This window comes from Bufo gargarizans, chromosome 4 (assembly GCF_014858855.1).
Source record: "Bufo gargarizans isolate SCDJY-AF-19 chromosome 4, ASM1485885v1, whole genome shotgun sequence".
NCBI lineage: Eukaryota > Metazoa > Chordata > Amphibia > Anura > Bufonidae > Bufo > Bufo gargarizans.
In genome coordinates, this window is record NC_058083.1 from 410,932,476 (window position 1) to 410,956,552 (window position 24,077).

A 24,077-nucleotide genomic window follows, 5' to 3' on the forward strand; every position below is an offset into this window, starting at 1 on the left:
ACGGCCGTGTGCATGAGGCCTTACACTAAGCACTGTATATTTACCAATCTTTTAAGAAACACTGGCAGCTGGCAACAGTGCAAATTTGACAGCTCTCTGATCTAATGATAGTATTGCATATATGTGCTCCCACAGACAGCTAGGACGGTAGCTCATACCCGTGCACTAGGGTGTGTCTTGTTGTGGGGGCATGGCTTGTTCCCACAACAGAGACAGCAAATCCAGCAGCTCGACTTGGGCACTGGGGCTTGTTTTGTCTCAGGGAGCATGGCTTGGTCTCACAGAGGGGACAGCCGAGCTGACAAATTGGACCATTGCATGGGGACGTGGATTGCTGCTACAGACACAGCCGATAGATCAGACCTTAGTAACATTTCGTTCATAGATACAGGATCCACAGTGATAGGCTGGTGCATGATATATTATCATTGAAGGGAAAGAGTCAGATGTTACAGGTCACATGGTGCTCAGTGATATGTGAGTAAATTGAAAATATATAGCTTATTTTTTTACTTAGAACCATATGTTGTGGCCAGGTTTGGGGTGGCCTCAATGCTATGCTGAGTCCTCCAGACACCATTGAGGTGTCACGTGTTGCTGCTCTCCATAATGGATGGTAGTGGTACACCCCAATGGGAAATAAGCCCAGAGAGTCAGGGTCTGCAGTTAATCAGTGTGCTTCTTTACTGGAGGAATTTAGGTGCAAAACAATACAGGTGAGGAATAGGGCTGGCTTCTCCAGTCTCCACCCTGGCATAAGAAGGGTTCATTGCTGAGGAAAGGCCTGAGCTAGCTGTCCCTTTCTTTCTCAAAAGGCTGGTACCCTGGCCAAAGGCTGGAGGCCATTGGTCTGTGGCTCAGTAGTCCGGGTGACCCATGGTCTGTGGCTCAGCATCCCCATCTCAGAGTCTTCTTCTGGTCACTCATGCAGACTGGCATGAGTCTCCCCCTCCAAGCACTGATCCCTAACTACAGGACACTAGGGGCTCTGATTTCTCTCCTTCTAGTGGGAGGGGTGGAGTGGAAAATCTTAGCACAAATAGTTACAAAGTTACCACTCCTGTCTGTCATAGACATTGCTTCAATAATGCTCAATGGCAATGACACAGCAGTTTTTCCAGATAAAAACAAGTTTCTAGACATGACAACAGAGCTAAACCAGACATTCAAAAGGTCAGGCTGTCTGGTTTTGGTAGCAAACAAGTCTGGCTTTTTCCCTTTAAAACATGCCCTTCTTGGGGGGGCGGAACTAGCGCCAGACCGTGATGGCAGCTTAGTCAGGAGCTCTCCACTACAGATCCTACAAAGCACCAGCATACATTAGCCGACTGCCAGAGAAATGGTCAAGATAGGCCAATCTAAGTGTGGGGACTCGTCCAGCTCCAACAGAACGGCGAATCCGAGTGGAGAAATGGACAAATTTATCAGAAAAGCAGCCGCCACAGTTGCGGCCCGGGAGCCCAAAATGGCGCCGACACCTTCACTTAAGGTTAGTGAGCGTGTAGCAGATTTCTCTGAAGGGGAGTCGGACGCCGAAGATTCCCACAACAGAACGGCACTACCGATCACGCGCAAATTCCTGAAGCAGGCGCTTAGCAAAGCAATGGAGCCTATTCTGACTGAACTAATGGCTATGCGCCAGGACATGCTACATGTCGGGGACAGAGTGGTCTCCTTAGAGTCACACCAGGCCGCGATTCTAGCCCACCAGTCAGCCACAGCATCCTCCCTGCAGAAATGCCATACTCACCTGAACGACCTCCACAGCGCTATGGAGGATCAGGAAAACCGAGGACGGAGGAATAATCTTCGATTCAATCAATCCTTGCCGCTGATATCCCAGCCACTGTCATGGAGCTGTGCAAGTCCCTGCTAGGTCTGGAACTTCAGGTGGACATTACTATTGAACGCGCTCATAGAGCGCTGAGACCTAAACCGAAGCCAGCCGAACCCCCCAGGGATATCATATGCCGCTTTCTGAACTTCCAAGTCAAAACTGCAGTGCTGGAGGCGGCCAGGAATCAGGATACAATATCGTGCGAGGGATCGCCTGTTACGGTTTTCCAAGACCTAGCTCCCTCAACTTTAAGAAAACGGCGATCCTTGAAGCCCCTAACCGACTGGCTCCGGTCCAACAAGATCTTGTACAGGTGGAATTTTCCATTTGGACTTACCTTCACGCATGAGGGTCGCCGCCTCACGATCTCAGCGTTCGCCGATCTAGCTGGAGTTTTTGACCGACTTCAGATCCCAAGCATGGACATTGAGAACTGGGAACTATATCAAGACATCCTGGAGTTGCCGGAGATTCCTGTGATCACCCCTTTTGAGCATCCTCGCACTCCAAAATCGCAGAAGTCCAAGTGAAGAAACATACAGTTTACCCCATAAGGACTGTTACGCTGAGCGCTCCGGGTCCCCTGCTGGCCTCGGAGCGCTCACAGCATATGCCCCAGGCAGCACTCCAGCGCCTCGGCGTGTGCGTCCTCGCTCTCTAGGGCGCGCGCGCGCCAGGACTCTTAGATTCAAAGGACCAGTGCACCAGTGATTGGTGCCTGGTCCAAAGGGGTTATTAAGGGTTAAGGTTTGTGAGAGGCAGTGCTGACTTAATTAGGCTGCACCTGTGCACTGCCCATATATACCTTCTCCTCCCACAGCTTTCTGCTGGATCTTTGTGCCTTGTGCCTCAGAGAAAGCGTTCCCTACTGTGTTAGTTTGCCTTGCCTGTTGCCGAACCCGTTGCTACCGTCTACTCGCCTTTGAACCTTTGCCGCCTGCCCTGACCTCTGCTACGTCCGACTACGCTCTTGCCTTCTTCCTGTGTACCACGCCTATCAGCTGCCAGAGAGGTCGAGTTGTTACTAGGGGACACGACCTGGTAGTTACCGCCGCAGCAAATCCATCCCGCTTTGCGGCGGGCTCTGGTGAAGACCAGTAACTGCTTAGAACCGGTCCTTTAGTACAACCCGCGCCATCGCCTCTCTGGTCCAGAGGATCCACTACCTGTCCTGCCGGTACGTGACAAGGACTCTACAACGTGACATCTAGAATCCGCATTGTATGTCTATTCACATGCCTGATCTGAGTTCTATTCTATATACTCTTGTTATATGTCACATATTCCTAGCCCATCCTGCTTACTTCCTTCCATCTTCCACTACCCTATCTCTCCTACTCATTTATAGTGTGCGTGTCTAATGAGAGGCCATCCACGACACTTCTCATGTGCATGTCTGAGAACCTCACCTATGAGGCATCAAACGGTGCGTTGGGGATCACAAGTGGGTTATTTACCCTTCTCCCCCCTACGACCTCTACCCCATTCTGTGATGACCTACCCTTTAAGGTTTTTCTCACAGATAGTATTTCTTTCTGTTTATTGTTCTGTTAATTGCTGTTTTGTTTACTATGTTATGAAGGTACATGTCTTCTGTGCTCTAAGGGCCCGTCAGATGCAAGAGCTCCCTCTGGATCCCACTATGCTCACCCAGTAGTTCTCACCTGGCATTTTTTACAAAGCCGACCTCTCCTGGAGGAGGAAGGACAGTCAGCGAGGTAATGCACAACACACTAAACACAATGGCTGACCTATCTTTTGCGTCATACAATGTCAAAGGCTTTAATTCTCCCTCAAAGCGGAGTCAGATTTTCTCATTGTTATGCAAACTGGGAGCCACTGTCCTTCTCCTCCAGGAGACGCACTTCAAATTCAATCAATACCCCAATCTCTCATATGGCCATTATTCACAATGGTTTCACTGTGGCGGCAATTCCTCTGCTTCAGGGGGGGTGAGTATCGGGTTTCAGAGGAGAGTCCCTTTTCAATATATATCTCACTTACAGGTCGCTACTAGGGATGAGCGAACTCGAACTGTATAGTTCGGGTTCGTACCGAATTTTGGGGTGTCCGTGACACGGACCCGAACCCGGACATTTTCGTAAAAGTCCGGGTTCGGGTTCGGTGTTCGTCGCTTTCTTGGCGCTTTTTGACGCTTTCTTGGCGCTTTTTGAAAGGCTGCAAAGCAGCCAATCAACAAGCGTCATACTACTTGCCCCAAGAGGCCGTCACAGCCATGCCTACTATTGGCATGGCTGTGATTGGCCAGAGCACCATGTGACCCAGCCTCTATTTAAGCTGGAGTCACATAGCGCCGCCCGTCACTCTGCTCTGATTAGCGTAGGGAGAGGTTGCGGCTGCGACAGTAGGGTGAGATTAGGCAGATTAACTCCTCCAAAGGACTTGATTATTGATCGATCTGCAGCTGTGGGTCATTGAGCTGCTGATACTCAATTGCTCACTGTTTTTAGGCTGCCCAGACCGTTTGTCAGTCACTTTTTTTATGGGGTGATCGGCGGCCATTTTGTGTCTTGTGGTGCGCCAGCACAAGCTGCGACCAAGTGCATTTAACCCTCAATGGTGTGGTTGTTTTTTGGCTCAAGCCTACATCAGGGTGAAGCTGTCACACCAAGTGCATTTAACCAGCAATAGTCTGTTTATTTTTTGGCCATATACTACATCAGGGGCAAGCTGCGTCTGTCACCAAGTGCATTTAACCCTCAATGGTGTGGTTGTTTTTTGGCTAAAGCCTACATCAGGGTGAAGCTGTCACACCAAGTGCATTTAACCAGCAATAGTCTGTTTATTTTTTGGCCATATACTACATCAGGGGCAAGCTGCGCCTGTCACCAAGTGCATTTAACCCTCAATGGTGTGGCTGTTTTTTGGCTAAAGCCTACATCAGGGTGAAGCTGTCACACCAAGTGCATTTAACCAGCAATAGTCTGTTTATTTTTTGGCCATATACTACATCAGGGGCAAGCTGCGCCTGTCACCAAGTGCATTTAACCCTCAATAGTGTGGTTGTTTTTTGGCTAAAGCCTACATCAGGGTGAAGCTGTCACACCAAGTGCATTTAACCAGCAATAGTCTGTTCATTTTTTGGCCATATACTACATCAGGGGCAAGCTGCGCCCGTCACCAAGTGCATTTAACCCTCAGTAGTGTGGTTGGTCAAGCTGTCACACCAAGTGCATTTAACCAGCAATAGTCTGTTCATTTTTTGGCCATATACTACATCAGGGGCAAGCTGCGCCCGTCACCAAGTGCATTTAACCCTCAGTAGTGTGGTTGGTCAAGCTGTCACACCAAGTGCATTTAACCAGCAATAGTGTGGTTATTTTTTGGCCATATCCCAGTCTAATTCTGTCAGTAAATCCATACCGGTCACCCAGCGCCTAAATACTAGGCCTCAAATTTATATCCCGCTAAATCTGTCGTTACCGCTGTACTGTTCTGGCTGGGCAAGTTATTTAGTGTCCGTCAAAGCACATTTTTTGTTCAGGGTTGAAATACAATTCCCAATTTAGCAATTTCATAATTTAGTGGTTTCTGCTGTATCAGAGCTATTTGAAATCTATCCCTAAAAGGGTATATAATATTCAAGGTGCACATAGGGTCATTCAGAATAACTTCACACACACGCTACTGTGCATTTCCAAGTCTAATTCTGTCAGTAAATCCATGCCGGTCACCCAGCGCCTAAATACTAGGCCTCAAATTTATATCCCGCTAAATCTGTCGTTACCGCTGTACTGTTCTGGCTGGGCAAGTTATTTAGTGCCCGTCAAAGCACATTTTTTGTTCTGGGTTGAAATACAATTCCCAATTTAGCAATTTCATAATTTAGTGGTTTTTGCTGTTTCAGAGCTATTTGAAATCTATCCCTAAAAGGGTATATAATATTCAAGGTGCACATAGGGTCATTCAGAATAACTTCACACACACGCTACTGTGCATTTCCAAGTCTAATTCTGTCAGTAAATCTATACCGGTCACCCAGCGCCTAAATACTAGGCCTCAAATTTATATTCAGCTGAATTTGAATACAATACATTGGGCCAAATAATATTTTTGTTGTTGTGGTGAATGATAACAATGAGGAAAACATCTAGTAAGGGACGCGGACGTGGACATGGTCGTGGTGGTGTTAGTGGACCCTCTGGTGCTGGGAGAGGACGTGGCCGTTCTGCCACATCCACACGTCCTAGTGTACCAACTACCTCAGGTCCCAGTAGCCGCCAGAATTTACAGCGATATATGGTGGGGCCCAATGCCGTTCTAAGGATGGTAAGGCCTGAGCAGGTACAGGCATTAGTCAATTGGGTGGCCGGCAGTGGATCCAGCACGTTCACATTATCTCCCACCCAGTCTTCTGCAGAAAGCGCACAGATGGCGCCTGATAACCAACCCATCAGTCTGTCACATCACCCCCATGCATACCAGGGAAACTGTCTCAGCCTCAAGTTATGCAGCAGTCTCTTATGCTGTTTGAAGACTCCGCTGGCAGGGTTTCCCAAGGGCATCCACCTAGCCCTTCCCCAGCGGTGAAAGACATAGAATGCACTGACGCACAACCACTTATGTTTCCTGATGATGAGGACATGGGAATACCACCTCAGCATGTCTCTGATGACGAAACACAGGTGCCAACTGCTGCGTCTTTCTGCAGTGTGCAGACTGAACAGGAGGTCAGGGATCAAGACTGGGTGGAAGACGATGCAGGGGACGATGAGGTCCTAGACCCCACATGGAATGAAGGTCGTGCCACTGACTTTCACAGTTCGGAGGAAGAGGCAGTGGTGAGACCGAGCCAACAGCGTAGCAAAAGAGGGAGCAGTGGGCAAAAGCAGAACACCCGCCGCCAAGAGACTCCGCCTGCTACTGACTGCCGCCATCTGGGACCGAGCACCCCAAAGGCAGCTTCAAGGAGTTCCCTGGCATGGCACTTCTTCAAACAATGTGCTGACGACAAGACCAGAGTGGTTTGCACGCTGTGCCATCAGAGCCTGAAGCGAGGCATTAACGTTCTGAACCTGAGCACAACCTGCATGACCAGGCACCTGCATGCAAAGCATGAACTGCAGTGGAGTAAACACCTTAAAACCAAGGAAGTCACTCAGGCTCCCCCTGCTACCTCTTCTGCTGCTGCCGCCTCGGCCTCTTCTGCTGCTGCCGCCTCGGCCTCTTCCTCCGCCTCTGGAGGAACGTTGGCACATGCCGCCCAGCAAACAGGGGATGTACCACCAACACCACCACCACCTCCGTCACCAAGCATCTCAACCATGTCACACGGCAGCGTTCAGCTCTCCATCTCACAAACATTTGAGAGAAAGCGTAAATTCCCACCTAGCCACCCTCGATCTCTGGCCCTGAATGCCAGCATTTCTAAACTACTGGCCTATGAAATGCTGTCATTTAGGCTGGTGGACACAGACAGCTTCAAACAGCTCATGTCGCTTGCTGTCCCACAGTATGTTGTTCCCAGCCGGCACTACTTCTCCAAGAGAGCCGTGCCTTCCCTGCACAACCAAGTATCCGATAAAATCAAGTGTGCACTGCGCAACGCCATCTGTGGCAAGGTCCACCTAACCACAGATACGTGGACCAGTAAGCACGGCCAGGGACGCTATATCTCCCTAACTGCACACTGGGTAAATGTAGTGGCAGCTGGGCCCCAGGCGGAGAGCTGTTTGGCGCACGTCCTTCCGCCGCCAAGGATCACAGGGCAACATTCTTTGCCTCCTGTTGCCACCTCCTCCTACTCGACTTCCTCCTCCTCTTCTTCCACCTGCTCATCTAGTCAGCCACACACCTTCACCACCAACTTCAGCACAGCCCGGGGTAAACGTCAGCAGGCCATTCTGAAACTCATATGTTTGGGGGACAGGCCCCACACCGCACAGGAGTTGTGGCAGGGTATAGAACAACAGACCGATGAGTGGTTGCTGCCGGTGAGCCTCAAGCCCGGCCTGGTGGTGTGTGATAATGGGCGAAATCTCGTTGCAGCTCTGGGACTAGCCAGTTTGACGCACATCCCTTGCTTGGCACATGTGCTGAATTTGGTGGTGCAGAAGTTTATTCACAACTACCCCGACATGTCAGAGCTGCTGCATAAAGTGCGGGCCGTCTGTTCGCGCTTCCGGCGTTCACATCCTGCTGCTGCTCGCCTGTCTGCGCTACAGCGTAACTTCGGCCTTCCCGCTCACCGCCTCATATGCGACGTGCCCACCAGGTGGAACTCCACCTTGCACATGCTGGACAGACTGTGCGAGCAGCAGCAGGCCATAGTGGAGTTTCAGCTGCAGCACGCACGGGTCAGTCGTACTACAGAACAGCACCACTTCACCACCAATGACTGGGCCTCCATGCGAGACCTGTGTGCCCTGTTGCGCTGTTTCGAGTACTCCACCAACATGGCCAGTGGCGATGACGCCGTTATCAGCGTTACAATACCACTTCTATGTCTCCTTGAGAAAACACTTAGGCGATGATGGAAGAGGAGGTGGCCCAGGAGGAGGAGGAAGAGGGGTCATTTTTAGCACTTTCAGGCCAGTCTCTTCGAAGTGACTCAGAGGGAGGTTTTTGGCAACAGCAGAGGCCAGGTACAAATGTGGCCAGCCAGGGCCCACTACTGGAGGACGAGGATGACGAGGATGAGGAGGAGGTGGAGGAGGATGAGGATGAAGCATGGTCACAGCGGGGTGGCACCCAACGCAGCTCGGGTCCATCACTGGTGCGTGGCTGGGGGGAAAGGCAGGACGATGACGATACGCCTCCCACAGAGGACAGCTTGTCCTTACCCCTGGGCAGCCTGGCACACATAAGCGACTACATGCTGCAGTGCCTGCGCAACGACAGCAGAGTTGCCCACATTTTAACGTGTTCGGACTACTGGGTTGCCACCCTGCTGGATCCACGCTACAAAGACAATGTGCCCACCTTACTTCCTGCACTGGAGCGTGATAGGAAGATGCGCGAGTACAAGCGCACGTTGGTAGACGCGCTACTGAGAGAATTCCCAAATGTCACAGGGGAACAAGTGGAAGCCCAAGGCCAAGGCAGAGGAGGAGCAAGAGGTCGCCAAGGCAGCTGTGTCACGGCCAGCTCCTCTGAGGGCAGGGTTAGCATGGCAGAGATGTGGAAAACTTTTGTCAACACGCCACAGCTAACTGCACCACCACCTGATACGCAACGTGTTAGCAGGAGGCAACATTTCACTAACATGGTGGAACAGTACGTGTGCACACCCCTCCACGTACTGACTGATGGTTCGGCCCCATTCAACTTCTGGGTCTCTAAATTGTCCACGTGGCCAGAGCTAGCCTTTTATGCCTTGGAGGTGCTGGCCTGCCCGGCGGCCAGCGTTTTGTCTGAACGTGTATTCAGCACAGCAGGGGGTGTCATTACAGACAAACGCAGCCGCCTGTCTACAGCCAATGTGGACAAGCTGACGTTCATAAAAATGAACCAGGCATGGATCCCACAGGACATGTCCGTCCCTTGTCCAGATTAGACATTAACTACCTCCCCTTAACCATATATTATTGTACTCCAGGGCACTTCCTCATTCAATCCTATTTTTATTTTCATTTTACCATTATATTGCGAGGCTACCCAAATTTGAATGAACCTCTCCTCTGTCTGGGTGCCGGGGCCTAAATATATGCCAATGGACTGTTCCAATGTTGGGTGACGCGAAGCCTGATTCTCTGCTATGACATGCAGACTAATTCTCTGCTGACATGAAGCCAGATTCTCTGTTACGGGACCTCTCTCCTCTGCCTGGGTGCTGGGCCTAAATATATGCCAATGGACTGTTGCACTGGTGGCTGACGTGAAGCCTGATTGTCTGTTACGGGACCTCTCTCCTCTGCCTGGGTGCTGGGCCTAAATATCTGACAATGGACTGTTGCATTGGTGGCTGACGTGAAGCCTGATTCTCTGCTATGACATGCAGACTGATTCTCTGCTGACATGAAGCCAGATTCTCTGTTACGGGACCTCTCTCCTCTGCCTGGGTGCTGGGCCTAAATATATGCCAATGGACTGTTGCACTGGTGGCTGACGTGAAGTCTGATTGTCTGTTACGGGACCTCTCTCCTCTGCCTGGGTGCTGGGCCTAAATATCTGACAATGGACTGTTGCATTGGTGGCTGACGTGAAGCCTGATTCTCTGCTATGATATGAAGACTGATTCTCTGCTGACATGAAGCCAGATTGTCTGTTACGGGACCTCTCTCCTCTGCCTGGGTGCTTGGCCTAAATTTATGAAAATGGACTGTTGCAGTGGTGGCTGACGTGAAGCCTGATTCTCTGCTATGACATGCAGACTGATTCTCTGCTGACATGAAGCCAGATTCTCTGTTACGGGACCTCTCTCCTCTGCCTGGGTGCTGGGCCTAAATATATGCCAATGGACTGTTGCACTGGTGGCTGACGTGAAGCCTGATTGTCTGTTACGGGACCTCTCTCCTCTGCCTGGGTGCTGGGCCTAAATATCTGACAATGGACTGTTGCATTGGTGGCTGACGTGAAGCCTGATTCTCTGCTATGATATGAAGACTGATTCTCTGCTGACATGAAGCCAGATTGTCTGTTACGGGACCTCTCTCCTCTGCCTGGGTGCTTGGCCTAAATTTATGAAAATGGACTGTTGCAGTGGTGGCTGACGTGAAGCCTGATTCTCTGCTATGACATGCAGACTGATTCTCTGCTGACATGAAGACAGATTCTCTGTTACGGGACCTCTCTCCTCTGCCTGGGTGCCGGGGCCTAAATATCTGAGAATGGACTGTTCCAGTGGTGGGTGACGTGAAGCCAGATTCTCTGCTATGGGACCTCTCTCCAATTGATTTTGGTTAATTTTTATTTAATTTTTATTTTAATTCATTTCCCTATCCACATTTGTTTGCAGGGGATTTACCTACATGTTGCTGCCTTTTGCAGCCCTCTAGCCCTTTCCTGGGCTGTTTTACAGCCTTTTTAGTACCGAAAAGTTCGGGTCCCCATTGACTTCAATGGGGTTCGGGTTCGGGACGAAGTTCGGATCGGGTTCGGATCCCGAACCCGAACATTTCCGGGAAGTTCGGCCGAACTTCTCGAACCCGAACATCCAGGTGTTCGCTCAACTCTAGTCGCTACCTAATGGTTAAGGGCAACATAGGCCCTCAGATATATACATTTATCAACCTTTACGCACCAAACACTGGCCATCACGGTTGGTTTTCCAAGTTTTTTCCTGCTATTAATTCCTTTGCAGAAGGTTTGACTATAGCAGGAGGGGATCTTAACGCTACATTAAACCCTCAACTAGACTCCTCAACCTCAAAATCGGCCCTTGCTCTTAAAACTCTACGGTACATTAGAGAGGGTTTTTGGAACCTTCACCTCATAGACGTCTGGCGTAGGCTGCACCCCACTACTGCAGACTATACTTTTTACTCAAATGTCCATGGCTCATACCAACGCCTGGACTACCTGTTTGTATCTAAAGAACACCTTCAATATTGTCGTAACCCTCAAATAGGATCTATACACCTTTCTGACCATGCCCCTATTTCCCTGTCACTCTCCGCCCTGGTCCCCAAACAGTACAAATTTAAATGGCGCCTTAATGAATCCCTATTAGGGAATCAGTACACTAGAGATAAGATTGCTGAACTCCTTGAGGAATACTTTACCTTAAATAAAAGTCCCGATATCTCTGCCCTATCCCTTTGGGATGCCCATAAACCTTTTATTAGGGGACATTTCATAAGCATGGGAGCTCATCAAAAAAAGGAGAGAACCCAAAAATTAGATTTTCTTTGCCAGAAAATACAATCCTTAGAATCCTCGCACAAACGTACATTCTCAGCACTACAATTCCAGGAGTTATCTGGGTATAGAGCTGAACTGAAATCCATGTTACAGCAGTCCACTACTAAGCTCTTCTTAAATTCGCAACACAAGTTTTTTGCCCATGAGACAAAACTTCCAAATTCATGATGAGCAGAATAAGAAATAGGAGAGCAGCAAACTACATCCACCAATTATCATCTCCCCAGGGCTCCCCCTTATATTCCTCTAAAGAAATAGGTGCTCAATTTAGAGAGTTCTACGAAGCTCTCTACAATCTGCCCCAAACACTTTCCCCTGAAACTCATACATCAATCCTTTCATCCTTCCTGGACTCAATCCCAATTCCGACTATCCCTGAAGATCAGAAACAGAAACTGGCCTCCCCGTTCACTCTTGAAGAACTCAAAATTGCCTTAAAACAGACACCCTCTGGCAAAAGTCCAGGCCCTGATGGCCTACCGGTACAATACTACAGAACATACCAGCAATGTTTACTCCCTCACCTACTTGAGGTTTGTAACTTAACCCTTAAAGGGGAAAAATTATCTAGGGATATGACACAAGCCCATATTACCTTGATAAAGAGGGAAAATACCCTAAACAATGTGCCAATTATAGACCCATTTCCCTCCTCAATATTGATCTTAAGCTGCTTGCAAAGTTATTAGCTAATCGTTTGTCGGTTTTCCTTCCTTCAATAGCACACGGAGATCAGGTGGGCTTTATCAAAGGTAGAGAGGGTAGAGACAATACGGCCAGGGTATTGAACATAGTGCAATTTTCTGCTAATCGCTCTAGACCTCTCCTCCTGCTGAGCACGGATGCAGAAAAAGCATTCGACAGGATTAATTGGCTTTTTCTGAAACACGTCCTTATACGGTTTGGCCTACCTGATCCCTTTGTACAAACTACCTTCGCAATGTATGCACAGGCCTCTGCTTCGGTATTGGTCAATGGCGATCTGTCTGACCCTTTTTTTTTAATCCAAAACGGTACTAGGCAGGGATGCCCCCTTTGCTTTTCGTATTTGCATTGGAGCCGCTTATCCTGAGAATGAGAGCGGACACAGATATCCGAGCAGTGGTTCTGGGAGGCAGGGACCATAAAATTGGCGCATTCGCGGACGATATCATGATCATGACATCTAACCCTAAAGCCTCATTACATATTATACAAAAACATCTAGATTGCTACAGCTCTTTTTCAAACTTTAAAATTAATAAGCAAAAATCACTAGTAATTTGTGTGGGGATTCCCCAACCGACCCAAAATAGCTTAAAAAAAGACTCCCTTTTCAACTGGTCCTCCCCCTACATAACATATCTAGGGATTAAAATTAGCTCAAACACCAAGGACCTGTTTTCACTGAACTATACCCCACTACTAAATGATATCTCCTCTAGTATAGATAAATTGGATATTCCAACCATCTCCTGGTTTGGACGAAAGAATTTACTTATGTCATTGATACTCCCTCGCCTTACATACTTACAACAAGTCCTGCCCATTCCAGTCCCCAAAACCCATTATAACTCCTTAAGGAAATTATTTCGCTCATTTATATGGAGAGGGAAAAAACCAAGACTGTCTTACGAACTTCTCTCGCGCCCTAAGTGTCTCGGGGGTATTGCCCTTCCAGACCCAGAGGTGTATGGGAAGGCAGTCCTGTTGTCTAGAGTAATAGAATGTCTCAGACCTAATAGCACAAAACCCTGGGTTGCAATGGAGCAGGATTTAGTAAATAAGTCCTTTTAGATCCCTATTACTAGGCAACAGGAGCACATGTCACTTACCCTCCTCACCGTATCCAATCATTCAAGCCACTCTGAATGTGTGGAGATGGTTTCAGTCATCTCATTGTTCAATACCCTTTCCCTCCCCTCTTCTTTCTATTAGGGATATCCTGGGAACAGCAATGCCCGAGGTGATAGACTGTACCCCAAGGGACTTGAGGGAATCAACACTCCCAATTCTACCACTTTTCGATCCCAATGGTTCCTTAGTCAATCTTAAGGAGTTTCAAGCGATATTTACTTCTGATCGCCGGCATATCCCCTCCACATCTTATATACATGCATTCATTTCTCAACACATAACAATAAATTACATTTATCGACCTTTACTTTGGTCTGAGGCCTTAATCTCAAACCCTATCCCCCCAAAGAGATTAATCTCACAACTTTTCAAAAGGCTAAACATTCCATCGACCCCCACTAAGCCAGCGTTTGTCCGCCATTGGGAAAGGGATTTGGGACCAGAGCTCTCATGCTCCATAATGCCGGACGTTTTGTCTTCCCCACACTACTCATCCAGATGTGTCCGTATACAGGAAAATGGGTATAAGATCCTAACCAGGTGGTACAAAACCCCTGATATCACCTCGTTGTATTCAGCAGCAGCTTTTGACACATGCTGGAGGTGTGGTACTGATAGAGGAACTTTTTTCCACATATGGTGGGATTGCCCAATTATTAAGGCGTGGTGGGAAGAAATATTCCAGATTAGCAACTCAATTTGCAAGACCAAGGTGCAGATGTCTGCGAGTAAAGCACTACTCAACCTTGATATGGACAAAGCAACTCACCCTATGCCTTTCCTTTTCAAACAGCTTCTAATGGCAGCTCGACTTTTAATTCCAAAGTGTTGGCTGTCATCTACCCCTCCTTCCATAGAGCAATGGAAACTCAAAGTGGATCAAATTTTTCGCTTTGATGAATTATCCTCATGGGAAGCTAGAAATCATCCAAAATTTCAACGTCATTGGCATTTATGGCAAAAGTTTAGGCACCCGAGCTACTCATAAGGTCCAGCTATACACTCCGTCAGATTGGGGTGAATTCTATTGACCTGAGTCTAGTACGGAGGGAAACCAAAACACACATCAACCTTTATATATTTCCTTCTTCTGATGTACCCTGTTATCGCGATTATAGGAGTTATATCATTCATGGCTAAACATTGATGTTAATGTAACTGTAAACTTGATTTACTGAGAATGTCAATTCATATACCTGTGACCTTCTTCCTCTCTACTATATCTGATGTGAACCCTATGTAATGGCTTATATATGCACGTGTTACACACCTTGCAAGGTGTGTATACACATATTAATGTACCTTGTTACGTTATAAAAATAAAAAAAATTAAATTGAAAACATGCTCTTCTTAAAACCTATGGCAGCTGTGGAAAATTACCAGATTCTCATTCAAAGTCCCAAAAGTCTCTCAGTATTCATTAATCCTTTCCACAAAGCCTCGCAAATATAGTGCAAATGAACATGATATATATCACAACATACATATAAAATGCAGTTAAACAGTATTAAACAGTGCAAGTTAACCCTTTCAAGTGAAATAAAGTAAGAAGTTTATAACTTTGCAGAGGGGGAAACAGGGCAAATGTCCAGACTTCACAGTACCCTTGCTTCAGGACGCTATACATAGAACAAAAAAAATATTTGGACAACCTCTTTAACATTTATAACAATCCAATGTTTGCTTGGTTGGCTTTGACCTTTGGGAGTCACCACCAATCATCACAGTTAAGGGGATCTATATTCATTGCCACTTCTGTCTTCTCTATTTCAGCATACACAGCATTTAGTTGTGAGTACCGTATACTGAATATTAGCAGCAGCAACAGCTGTGCAAATGGATCCAAAGATTACATGACCAATCAAATGAACACAGGTTTCTACTGACCTACTGGGTCTTGGCACAGATCCATGCCTGATTAATTTTTACAAATTATTTTCCACACTTGCAGAGGACAGTGTTGTCCTCTTTAGTTGTAATTACACCACCTGCCACACTGATTCCAGTACACCGGAGCATGGAGAAGACAATAGACCAATGGCAAATTGGGTGAGTTCCTGCCACTGGTCCAATTTGCTGACCAAAAAGTCTATGGGGTCAATGATCATGGTATTTGCCTGAGGAAGGACACAGTCCATGTACAACTGAACCTGGTCATTCAGGCGGTGCATGATATGTCATCCCTTTTCTGATATGCATCAGGTTGGGAGAGAAAAAAAAAATGATTTATCTTTTCCATCATGTTCAGAAATCGATATTGGCTGCTTTTGGTTGAAGCAGTAGTGCTGGCAGAGGCTGTGGAGCAGTTACTCAGTGGGGAGAAAAAAGAGGCCTCCTAATCAGATATGCAGCTGGCAGGCATCTGCTTGGCAACAGCAGCAGAAATCTGTGTATAGAGCTTATCCTGATATTACGCCAAATGTGTCTTCTTTTTGGAATCAGTTTAAAATTCCCCAATGGGTCTAAAAGCCTGGTTATCCCATAGTCACCCCTTGATTAATGTTAATGATATATTTATCAGCACGTAATCAACAGAGCATGCAGTTTGCCACACTTGTCAGCATATTTAAGGTCCCAGTTGTTTTGTTCTTTCTTCTGGATTGCAATGTCTATCATGCTCACTGTCATCATCATCATGTGTGCAACAATGAGAGTCAGCCTCATCCACTAGCTGTGCCTGTGAAAACCCCATGACCCCTCCACCATCAACTACTAGTCGTCCGCCTCCTCCTTAGGTTCCTTCTCCTCATTGTCCTCCATTTCCTCCTGCATGTGCTGGTCTCCAACAGACACATGGCAGAGATATGTAAGCTATTCTTTTTCCAACATCACTTGCATGAGTTTGAGCATTTCCTCCAACATAAATATCAGAAAAATAACAGTGTTGATAAAGCAGCTGTGCCCATTCACAAATCTGAAGGGCCTCTTTGAAGGGCCTGAGTACACAAAACACATCCATGATGAGCTGCCACTGCCCAAGCTCCAAATAAAGCATACTCCCTGCTGTGGTGGTCTGGTGCATGATATAGTGATTTACTGCTTTGTTATTCATACAGACAGTTCAGCATATGCAAGGTGGATTTCCAGAGAATAGGACCATTGCAGGTCAGTCACTTAAAATCAAATCAAGGAAGAGTTTTTGAACCACCTAAGAAGGCCTGAAATGCACACACACTTTCTTGGACATGGACAGCAGTCATTACCTTGTGCAAGTCACCAAATTTATGACCTGTACCATGCAGGGAGCATGTGTTATATTCCTCAAATTCAGTGTAGCTATGATGTTCCTGACGTTGTTGATTATATTGCCCTGCTTTATGCACAATATTTGCTGCTTTATGCACAATAGCAAGTGATCTGCTCTGTGACTTCTCTGAACCAGGTTCATCAGTTGTATGTCAGGCAGCATGAGAGCACTTCAGCTTCCACATACGGAAGGAGGGAGTAGAAGCAATGCCATGCCTTGTTTCTGTTTAAGAAGATATCTGTTGAGGAGGATCTGGATGAAGCGGATAAGAACCTGGTGTGGGAACCAAACCTTCACAACTGTGGAGGTCAGTAGCACCTGGCCTTGTGCGCTGGTGCATTGTTGCAGCTGCTGTGCAAAACATTTAGCCAGTGGGCCATGAGAGACATGTACTGTCCATTGCCATAATTGCTGTTGTATTTGTCGATGGTGGTGTGCACAGTGCAGTCTTTCAAACTTGCAGACTTGTGTGTTCTTTTTACCTCATTGTGCCAATATTGTATGTAAGTGAGCAATAGAAGTCATACTCACAAGTCGCTGGTACAAAACCTTTTGTTTCTTTTTATTTCTTTACTTCATTCCAATATAAAATGGTACATCATGAGGGACGCTGAGACATACATCGTTCACACCTCCTCCCCTCCAAGCGACGTTTCTGGAGAACATGCCCCCTTAATCATGCATGCAGGTAAAGGGGGAGGTGGGGTATTTATAACAGCAACAGCTGATACATATATACAAACCATATCGTTTTATACAAATACATAGCCATAAATAACCCTAAAACATGAAAGTGATCAATCATATAAATGCACTCAAGCTACGAATTTCATTTAATCCTTTAGGTATTAAAGACTGGAGTTTCACTATCTAAAAGGTCTCCCTTTGTAACAATCTCCTACTGTTATCCTCCAAATGGACTCCACTTTTTTACTACCTCCAGAACCTGCCACCTGAGATCTGACACCTGATGGGCCTGACCATAAAAATCGTAGTTTCACCTTGTTTTTTCACCTCCACTGTATCCATCGTACTCTCCCTTCTGAGTTCCTTACTAATGCTTGACATATGCTTATTGATTCTGATCCTTATAGCCCGAGATGTTTGCCCAATATATATCTTACCACATGGGCATTCCAAGTAGTATGACGTTATGTGTCCTGCACGTTGCAAAATCTTTAATTTGTATCCTGTCTCCCTGTGTGGGGTGCACTACAGTGTCACCTTTAATTATAGCACTACAATTCCCACAGCTCAGGCAGAGGAAAGTACCCCTCCTCTGGATTGCAAGAAAACTCTGTCTTTCCATTTTTTTAGGGCCTATGTGTAACACCCTAGATTTGTGTTACTACATGCCTCTACCCTGCTACTGTCTTCTAAGAGCATTTACATTTGTCATCTGATATGATTTTGCTCATGTCTTCACAACTGTGCATTTAAAACTATGTTAAATGTAAATTGTCTTGTAATGTTCCATGTTCACCAGCAGGTGCCAGCAATAGATTGGTAAGGAACTAGTTACAGTTTAGTATATCTAGGCTGGAATGGTTTATTCCAGCTTAGCCCCCCTTCCCCCGTGGAGGTGTGGACTGTTCCCACATCCTTCAGCATGGGAGGAGAAGGAAGTTAGGTCAGTGTGCCAGCCACCCCTGTTGGGGAAGGCGGTGTGATAGAGTTCAGGAGTCCCCCTGCATAGGGAAGAAAGCCAGGATCTTGTTTCGTTGTTTCGGCTGAGACACTGATCAAATACCCATACTGAGCCCTGCAGCCTCAGCTGGATGACAACACCTCCATCACATGGTCTGGTGTGGGTGTGGCTCGCGGCCTGGCTTCATTCACAGTGTACAACCGCAGTATTCATGCTGGGCATTTGTGTTGAGCTTGGCTGCGAGCTCAATTACATCACCTTCAGACCGTGTTCACACCACAGTTAGAGCAGCGGTTAGGACCCCTTGCCATGCTGAGAACCGTGACGTGGTGCATGATGGGCTCCGATATCTCCATGACTGGAATATATTGGCAAAAGTCTCAGCTTTTAATACCTTTATTCATGTCTCTCCAGCATAGTCAGTGTTATATCTGTTTGGTGCATTCTCTCTCTGTGTTACATATGATTGCTACATTCTGTGTAGTTTGCTCTTGTGGTGCATGTGGACCGCGCCGATATCCTCCATTGTATGCATAATTTGCTGGGGTTAGTCGATTACTGCGGTCCACATGCGGTCGGGCTGCTCCCCCAATAAAAGACACGCCACAGTGTCAGGGGTTTGGCAGCTCCTCCAGAATTGCCACTATATACTTTTTTGTTTTTTGGTTTCTGCCTTGTTAGATTTGAGTGCGTTTGCCTTTACTTGGCATTCTAACACTCTTTTGCACCTGGTAACCTCCATCACATGGTCTGGTGTGGGTGTGGCTCGCGGCCTGGCTTCATTCACAGTGTACAACAGCAGTATTCATGCTGGGCATTTGTGGGGAGCTTGGCTGCGAGCTGAATTACATCACCTCTGCCGTGGTTGACACATCTGCCGTACATGGGGACATCTATTGGATTGGATCCAATTGGATCCATCATGTCTCTAGCAGGAGCGTCAGTGACTGACATGTCTGCTTATTGTTTTGGCCACTATTTATGGCATTTCAAGTTTCAATTTGTTCCGATTCTTTAGACACCAGGTTTACCTGCACCTGAAGATATCTTATGGTTCTCATGTCCCCGCCTAGATGGTGACCCGAGTATTTGTCACGATTACACACTCCCCACTGCCATAGCGTAGAATGAAGACAGGAGGAGGCGGTATTGACGAGAACGGCTGTGCTTGGATGGGCTGCCTGTCAGTAGCTAGAGAGGACGACAGGAGGAGGCATGGCCGGCTAGCGATCGAACGCTCATTGGATGCCTGTCAGAGCCCTGGCAAGGAGAGGGGAGGAGACATCTCCATTTAATCAGTGTAGACTTCGTGCGCGCTATGGCCACTACAGTGCCGGGAGGCTCGTTGTTTTGCTGCACACACGCTATCAGAGGCATGCAGCGTCTTTAGTCAGTGGATCCAAGTGTGTTTGGCTAGATTATTGCGCACCCACCATCAGGGTCGCAGTACACAGTGTTGGCCAAACATTCGGATCAATGCTCCTGATGAATTACCGACAACAGTCGGAAGGGAAACGCGTCGAGCATTAGACTGCAGTATAGATCATACGTGCAGACTGACTCTCGTCCCTTTGTTGAGCCCCAACAGGGAATATTCCTTTTATGTTCATGTCCTATATAGCACTGTCCATTGGGTCCACAGTCCTGTGAGTCAAGTGCAGAAATATATTCTTAGCACCATAATAGGATATACCCCTTATATTTCATACTCCAATACTCAAAAGGAATTTCTGTGGTAGGGTACACCTAGAAACCAGCATATAATTGGTCTGTATTAGTTCCAGTTTACCCTATCAGCCTATCAATGTGGAGACATTTTTTTAATATAATAAAGTGTTTTTAACATATAGGAATCGCTAATATCGGTTGGTTTACCTGTTAACTCAACAGTGTAACTGGGTTAACTGGACAAACTAACAAGCTTTGCACGTTGTGATAAGCTTATGTGTTAACTCAGGAGGATTTACTTTAATGCCTGTTACATCTATACCTTTAAATGCTACACCATCATGGTTGCACAACTCCTTGAGGATGCCTGCCTGAAGATTGAGCTGATTTACATTAATAATAAATTGAGTTACATGCTTTAAATGCTGCACACTAGCACAAGCAGTCTAAAATGACTGTCACTACCAGTTATACAATAACGCACACTCCTGTGTCTAAAATGTATCTCTCTATAAAATAATTCTAAATTTAACTTGACAGCTTGAGAAAGGCTCCATTGAGCAGAGCTGAAACATTGTTGATACATGGGTGAATAAAGACATCCACTTTTTCACGCAATTTTTGGAGTGATGACACTTTTTCCTATTTTACTATGGCGGATTTTGGTCTCCGGTCCTTAGAGGGATTGCACCCAGCCATTATTTGTGTGCTGCTTTTTGCTTTCTTTATCTATAAATCAAACTAAATCTAATTATATTTAGTGTTGGGCGTGAATATTTGCGATGATTTTGAATATAGTGCTATATATTCGTATTCGTGTATTTTTTCATCAGAACCCATGATCCCTCCCTGCTTCTTGCTTGTGGGCCAATGAGAAGGCTGCAATGTCTTTGTCTGAGCTTAGCAACATCCCTAGCAACCAATAGGAAAGTTACCCACCTCTTTACTATATAAGAACCTCCCCAGCAGCCATTTTCTGTAGTTTTATGGAGTTCTGAGAGAGAGAGCAGTGTCATTGCTGTGTCATTACGTTAGTTAGTTAGTTAGCTTATATAAATAATACAGCTAGTTAGTGGGAGATAGTCAGTGTAGGTTATATCCTGATATAGTGTAGCTAATAGGTGCAGGGTGTGAGGTAGTGTGATAGGTTCTGCTACAGACATAGTGCTGTGATGTCACAACAATACTTAGTGCACCAATCAGTAATATCTACTCAGACCTGATAAAATGTGAAGTTGCACGTATTGCGGCAAAATATGCGCATAATTAATTGCTGATTTGCGCAATCGCAAATATATTGGAGCACTCTATCTGCATATAAAGCTATTGCAATGTTCTGCCGTGCCAACCATTTTCTCAAGTCTCAGGAAACTTCTAGTAGCTTGAAAAATGTAGCAAAAGTGACCCACGCCTGTATTGCCGATTTTCACAATCGAGAAAATAATGGTGAATTCTCGAATTCCCAAATTTATGGTGAATATTTGCCCAAATATTCGCAAAATAGCAAGAATTCAAATATTGCCCCTGCCGCTCATTACTAAATTATATTCTCCTCACTGTGAAAGAACTTATACTGATACTAAACAGGTTGTATTCTATGTTTTTAAGATCTCTTTCCTCTATCTAGCAGATGTCATATACCCCAATGTGTAAGCCCAGAAAACGCAGATCATGGCTGGAAAGTTATATAGTGTCTTCGACACATTCACTGACATCCCAGGTATATTTCCTCATGATTGGCTGAGGCTTATGGCAAGATATTATGGGCAAGTCTGCTGGGACGGCGCGTGATCCTCATCCTGCAATATTAAAAATCGCACAACTGTGTTGTTTTCGGAGAACATAACTGCTACATACACAACCACTCCTAATATTAATCCCAAAGAGCACCTGTCACTCTTTCAGTTAGGCCTTTTTTACATGAGCGATACTGAATGTGTCAGAGTCTGTTCAATGAAAAGTGGATGATTTTGCATGCAAGTTGAATTTGGTTTGCCTGTAATTGCATCTAGTGTTTCCGTTTTAACCATCCGGATTGCATCTGTTTGTCATCTGTTTTTCACATGTCAAAAAAAAAAAGGGACAATCTCCTCTTTTATTACGTGTCATCTCAAGCACCCCCAATATGGTGGCATGACCTGGCATGACATGACATATTGCATATAGAGCATTGTGTGCTTATTTAGGTCATTTTTCCCTTTCAGGAACAGACCATGTGCTAGCAGTACTGTAACTGTTGCCAATACCCAACTTTTCTATGTGGCCCTGATGCAGCTAGCAGTATTGTGCACACATGTTTTTGGGCCACTGATCCTTGGTACAGGAATTTCTCATCCCTACATTTTGAATTGCAATTATGACAAAAGCGGCACTCATAGGGTAATAAACACTACAGGTAAAAAATCCCTTAGGAAATATATAATCACTGCGCACCTTCTAGTGTTGTGCAATATTAGGCACAACACTATTGACGTATTATACATGTAGTAATCGGACGTTATAGGTCGCTGCTGATGTGCTTAGGACCCTCGGCCATTCAGCACCGCCACTTGGAGGGAGGATATAGAGAAACAGGGCTGTAACTTCAAATCACAGTTGGTAATCATTAGACTGGCGCACAACACTACCCAACGTCGACTACAATCTGACTTCAGGTAGTGTTGTGCACTTGTCTGATATTGACTAATCTGTGATATAAAGCTACAGCACTGTTTCATTTTGAATTGCTGATGGGGAACTAAATGATTGCAGGAGTGATAAAGGCAACATGTGCAACTATTTAGACTGAAATCTACTACAGTGCCAATACCAACAAACCAGCAATGGCTCAACATAGTGTAACCCAAGCTTCCTTCAAAATTCACAATCTCCCTAAATGTATTGGTGCACTTGATGAGAAACACATACAGATAATAATAATAATTCTCCACAATCACAGTCCCGATAATTCAATTATAAACAGCTAATGTGTGGTTCTGTTGACAATGATTGACAGTAATTAAAGGTTTATATCAGGATATAGGGCCTATGGAAGCCCTAGGGATGCTAGCATCTTCATGGCTTCCAGAATGGTTTGACGTCATTCAAGTCTACTACTGTACATGGCCCTAGCCAGTGACGTTTCTATTACGAGGTAAACAAGGCATTTGCCTAGGGCGGCACTTGCCAATGGGGCAGAAAAATGCCTTGTTTGCCCCTTGTCCCATCCGTCTTATACGCCGATATACTCAGATCCAATGGTATAATCTAACCCCCAGGCATTCCCATGTTGATGGGGACGCTTGCCTGGGGGTTAGAATTTACCATCGAATCTGAGTTTTCACAATCTCAGTGAGATCGTGAAAACTCAAATCCGATAGTATATTCTAACCCCAAGGCGTTCCCATGGTGACAGGGACGCTTGCCTGGGGGTTAGAATATACAGGGCCACGCCGCTCACAGGAGTACATTTATAAACTGTAATCAGTAACTTTAACTTTAATCATCGCTGATCTCTTTACTTGGATACCTTACTCTTAGCTCCGGTATTAGCAGGCAGTGCGGGCGGTGCTCACTCACTGACGCCACATGCCTCCTCCTCCCACTAGGCAGCGCAGGCGGGTGATGTCAGTGAGTGAGCGCCGCCCGCACTGCCTGCTGTTACTGGAGCTAAGAGTAAGGTATCCAAGTAAAGAGATCAGTGATGATTAAAGTTAAAGTTACTGATTACAGTTTATAAATGTACTCCTGTGAGCGTCGGGGAGGGGGATCTGTGGATGTCACTGTTTAGGGGGATCTGTGGATGGCACTGTTTAGGGGGGAGATCTGTGGATGGCACTGTTTAGGGGAGGGGGATCTGTGGATGACACTGTTTAGGGGAGGGGGATCTGTGGATGGCACTGTTTAGGGGATCTGTGGATGGCACTGTTTAGGGGATCTGTGGATGGCACTGTTTAGGGGATCTGTGGATGGCACTGTTTAGGCTAGGGGGATCTGTGGATGGCACTGTTTAGGGGAGGGGGATGTGTGGATGGCACTG